Source organism: Rhagoletis pomonella, unplaced genomic scaffold, assembly GCF_013731165.1.
Source record: "Rhagoletis pomonella isolate Grant_MI unplaced genomic scaffold, Rhpom_1.0 Rhpom_scaffold_00014, whole genome shotgun sequence".
Taxonomy (NCBI): domain Eukaryota; kingdom Metazoa; phylum Arthropoda; class Insecta; order Diptera; family Tephritidae; genus Rhagoletis; species Rhagoletis pomonella.
The window spans coordinates 10,575,190-10,580,867 of NW_023458568.1; the positions used below are offsets into that span (position 1 = coordinate 10,575,190).

A 5,678-nucleotide genomic window follows, 5' to 3' on the forward strand; every position below is an offset into this window, starting at 1 on the left:
GCCCACGTTCGCCATCAGCCGGCTTAGAGCCGCCGTGCTCTGCGCAGTTTCACATACTCCATGGATGTGTTCCCAGAATGTGAGTTTGCTGTCAAGCTTCACCCCTAGGTATTTTGTAGACCTATTATTATTATTATTATTATTATTATTATTATTATTATTATTATTATTATTATTATTATTGTTATTATTATTATTATTATTATAACACTTTCATCATCTATTCACTTAATGCACATTTGTCTACTCTGCTTATGGTTTTGTGGTCGTGAGAAGGCATATCTTCCATTGCCATTTCAAATAACTTAACCAAAGACGTTGTGTCAGTTACAAGGTTCTTGCAATTTTCCAATGATCTTGCGTTTCATAGCACAGTTAATCGCACAACGCTGATCAATTTCTATATCAGAGTTGCCAACGAAATAAATTTGTTTCCAGTTGTTAGGAGCTGGTTACTCCTGAGGTCGTCCTGCATAAATTCGCACCGCATGCACTTAAAGCTGTTCATTAACTTGGGCGCGTTGCTGAGGATTTTGATTTGCACTGCTAATCGCCAAAGTTTCATATTCATCGGCGAATTGTTCACGAACACTGATAGTACAATGTCTAAGAATTCAAACTATCGTCGAAGCAATTTAACCATATTCGCAAAAGAAATGTACGCCGAAAGATTCTCATTCAGCCTTATCGTGAGTTTCGCATGATATTTTTTCATCCGCCCGTAGTAAATACACCGAAATGAAAAGTGAAAAGTGAACCAGTTCGAGGAAAATGAAACTCCTAATAAGGCTGATTTTGTATTTTTAATCAAAACTCCCGGTAATAATTTTCAACGCACTCTAACCTAACCTAACCTACATACATAATAGGAGCATTCGACGGATCCCATCCGCACGGATCTAATCCGATTCGAACCGTCATAACAACCGAGTGGGAAGTATTAGATTTGTGCTAATGACATCAGTTAGATACATGCCTATTAAGGTCAAAATTATGCCATTCACACGAGTCTAATTCTTACACTCGCTTGTTACGACAGTGCGAATAGGATTAGATCCGTGCGGATGGAAAGCGTCGGATGCTGTAATAAAGTGCACAAAAATAGTACTAAGTAAATTCCGAAAATATCAACCGTCCTTCCATGTATTGTATTTTGCAAATAAATCTGTATATTGAACTTTTATAGAAAGAAGGAACTAGAATGTCGAAGTTACCTTAAATTTTACTTAAAAAAATGATAACCGTATTGGTTCTATGATATCGGATGTCGTAACATTCTTTCTTTATTAGCCTATCACTTATAGCTTTGACTATTTACTCTTTTATTATTTCACTTTTATTCTTTTTAATTAAAATATACTTTATTATATACCAAAACCGTATACATGTGTACGTTTAGGTATTAACCCTTAATTAGGCACATGAAGAAAATCACACAATTGGCCGTTTGGTCGAGTTTTAGAAATAAAAAAGCGAAGTGTGTTTTTTCAAAAATATTTAAGTAATCTATTATAGTTTACTTAAAAAACAAAGCAAAAATAATTTCGACTTTAAACTTACACAAGTGATTTTTAAGCAAAAAACAAAACCGACTTTAATTTCTTCACAACCCAATTATCGGATCTAAACAAACTTAGTATGGGACCACCCTTGCACCCTTCCCATGGAAAAAGGATTATCAAAATCTGTTAACGTGGTCCAAAGTTATGCGATAACATACAACAAAAAATATTCCGACGAACTGATAACCCCCTCCTTTTTTTTGAAGCCGTTAAAAAAATAAAATAAAAACTTACGTCCGCCAAAAAATGTTACGTTAGTGGTCGTATCGGGTCAGCACTAAAAAGAGTAGCGACACATGTGTACGCGGCAACGTTCTAGTCGTGAATAAATAAATACAACGAAATGTGTAATGTCAATAATATTAAAGCTCCTTATCATACTTTAAGAAATAAAAGCATAACTTTGACTTCAAATTTAGATACAAAAATAAAAAATTACCTCCACCAAAAAATGTTACGTGAGTGGTCACATGGGGTCAGGACTTAAGAGAGTAGCGACGCATGTGTACAGGCCGATGTTTTGGGAGTGAATAATTTACGTACCCCGCGGTGAGTTAGGAAGCTAGAGAGAGCGCGAGCACGCTTCAAGCACTCCAGGACATTTTTTTCAACTTGAAATGGCCTTGACCCCATGCGCCTAATTAAGGGTTAAACTATGTATGTACATAAATTTAAAAAATCACCAAAATTTCTTTAAAATTTCAAGCCTTTTAATTCGATTTTTTAGAAACATATTTTGCATTCAGTGGCTGCAAACTACCGTTGACTTGGGGCGAACATTCGTTATACGGAAGAAAATACGCAACACCGTTGCCAAAAATCCACGGTAGTTTGTAGCCTATTCAAAATTGCACTTTTCGGCACGTTCTGCAACTTCCCGAGTGAATTTCAACCGAATTCGCTTTCAATTCAAGTTGAGCCGGGTGCATTATTGATAAAATATCCCGATTTATCTTATCACAGAGATCATTAATATAGGCCCCTATTATGAGTTGCATTCGATTTTCGACTGTGGTCGAAAGTGCTGAGCGAACGAATTTTCATTTGGTATTATGGCGCTCATTGGATGAAGAATAGCGCTATTGTGAATTTCGCTCGTTTAGGTTGTTCACAATAGTATATTTTTCACCGCTGAGAAGCTTTGTTTACAAATCGAGCAAACTAAATGGTGTGCTTATACATATTTATGCAAATTTTTTCTAATTAAAATGAAGTAAAAAAGAAAGCAATTTTATAAAAACGTGGTAAAATGAGTACAACGAGTTCTGGTTCAACGATTCGTCAGAGGATGAGAGCTTAGTAAACTGGCCAGGAGTAGCAAATGCTCTCTTAAACATTTAAGTTTATTAGTCTTTCGAATATAACTATTTTGATATAAAATATATTTAAGAAATTTGTCTACAGATTCATTAAAAAGTTCCGACCATCTAAAGAGGCGTTTGTGAGCCAAATCTATTTAAAATATTTTAAAACTATCAACAGCGCTACGATTTTGTTCTCAGAGATCGAGCCAACAGAGCATTGGGATTTTCTTTCACAAGTAAAACCAGCCTTTCGAGCTTGTGTTTAGTATTCACGATGTTAGAACTGCATGAAATTAATAAAAATTGTTTAAAATTAGTGTCTAGCCGCCAAAATGTAAGAAAACATATACAAAATCATACATTTTTCACAATTTTCTAACACTTCGTTACACCATCGAAAGCAAAATTCTGTTCGACAGAAAATTCGACACGCCTGCATAGCTCATAATACGAATTTCGATAGCCAGCGAAGATCGAAAATCGAATGCAGCTCATAATAAGGGCCATAATATTTTCGAGTAATTTTAATGACATATAATTAAGTTTTTTGTGCATACTTTTGTCTTCCCTAATAATCAGTATAGTGCAAGAGTTGTGTTGTAGTTTCATGTCGAGTTTTAAACGAGTGTTCTTTTGTACCTCATTTGGAAAGGAATAAGCTTTACGTAACCATATTTTTCTAATAAGACACATTATAAAATATTAATTTAAGAAATAAAGCAAAACGAAATGAATAAAATAATATTTTTGTTTTCCCCCTACTTTTTATAGCCCTCTTTGCCGTCCCTAAAAATTACAAACTCGTAGCAGCACCCTTATTTGAACTCTATGACAACTCACAAGGTTATGGCCCAATAATATCATCACTTCCACAGGCTTTATGCAGGTAAGAGTTAATCGTTTAATAGTATTTGTATAACTGTTTACTTCTATTTGATTTATTTCAGGTTCAATTTTATTTACATGTGATGGAACGCCGGATTTTTCGTAACAACTGAATAGTTAATCTTAAATAAACCCAGATTGATCTTTAAACATATTGTATGTTTTTATTTAATACAATTCTATTTAGACGACCTTAACCTGTATTAAATAAATCGGAGTGTATTCATAATACATTAGCATTTTTTATTTTAATTTTTATTGAGCAAATTGGAATGGGAAAACGCATTTTCTCTCGGCCGTCCTGCACATATGTATATGTATTAGCGTGGGCCGAAAATCCGCTTTTTTATAATTTTGATTGGTAATAGCAAAAATATTGTTCATAATGCTCTAAAAACAATCTCTGAGAAAGATGAAAATTTTTGGTCAATATCTTAGGCTCGCCCAAGTCCATCAAAGTTCAAGTGATAAAAAAAAATTTTTCTTAGCTTACTTCGATTCTCTACAAAAAGGTCCATATACCAAAGACCTTGCAATTTTTGTAAAAAAAAAATGTTAATTAATATATTTATTAATTTTTATTTTTTGTGTACATTGAACTTTGATGGACTTGGGCGAGCCTAAGATAGTATTTAGAGCATAATGACACATATTTTTGCTATTACCAAACAAAATGTTGCCAAACAATGTTGTGATCAATACTATCAAAAGCTTTAGAGAAATCGAGCAACACTAACACTGTTAGATAATTTTTATCATAGGCAGGGCGAACGTCCTCAAAAATGTTAAGCATGGCTGTAGAGCAACTATGCTGACTTCTGAAACCCGACAGGAAATTACTCGGAAGATTATTTTTGTCCAAGTGGCAGGTAATTTGTCGAGCTAAAAATTTCTCAAAAACTTTTGATACGGCCGGTAAAATGCTTATTGGTCTGAAGTGCTGGGGAGTGGTAGGAAAGTATTTTTTTGACGCAGGTATTATATTTGCCATCTTCCAAAGATATGGAAATGTAGATAAGGCGAGTGAGAAGTTGATTATATGTGTAAGTGATGGTATTACAAATGGTAGGATAATTTTAAGGAATTCTAGACAAATACCATCAGTACCTATAGCATACGACTTTACAGCATATACACACTGTATCAAGTCCGCCTCTGTTGCAGATACAAATTCAAACTCATCATCATCAGTATGCTCCCGTAGTGAAGCATTAGCAGGTATTTCGGGTGATACCACTGGGCAGTTAGATGCTAGAAAGTTCGCGTTTAATATTTCTGGGTCCAGATTACACACACACTTATCCTCACCTGAGACCCCCAGAGATTTAAGGTTTTTCCAAAGGACTTTTGAAGGCAAACTAACATTAAGCTTATATTGGAGGTATGCCTTTTTGGCTTCTCTGGCGCTTGAAGTTACTTTATTTCTTGACACACGATATTTTTCCCATGATTGAGAACTCCTATAATTTTTCCAGTTCTTATATGCTTTACTACGCTCCCTAATTAGAGACAACACGTCCGAAGTAAACCATGGTTTCTTATTACTACCCACTTTCACTTTACGCACTGGTACAAACCTATCAAATAGATGGCTGACTAGTGCATTGAAATGTTGCAGCTTTTCATCAACTGTTGCGATTGACCAACACATATTCCAGTTAAGCACAGCAGCCTCCTTGTTTAAGAGATCGTGGTTAATACGTTTATAATCTCTAAAAAACAACTCCTTTGCTTGATTTTGCGTATTGAGCTGAATGTTGTAGGATAGGAATATCAACTCATGATCAGAGACTCCAGCCATGGGAAGCTGATCAAAGTGATTGACGTGATCTCTGTCACTGACGCCGAACACATCCAAAAGACTTGGTTTGTTGTGGGGTGCAAAGCGGGTAGCATATTTATTTACGATTGAAATTCCTAACGATTG

At 35.0% G+C, this 5,678-nt stretch overlaps 1 long non-coding RNA gene across 1 annotated transcript; it reads left to right on the plus strand.

The window, feature by feature from the left end:
• Positions 1 to 3,608: 3,608 nt before the first annotated feature.
• Positions 3,609 to 3,982, plus strand: LOC118749083. The gene is made up of 2 exons (XR_004994151.1): positions 3,609 to 3,752; positions 3,814 to 3,982. It is a non-coding gene; the product is annotated as an uncharacterized LOC118749083 (long non-coding RNA).
• Positions 3,983 to 5,678: the final 1,696 nt, after the last annotated feature.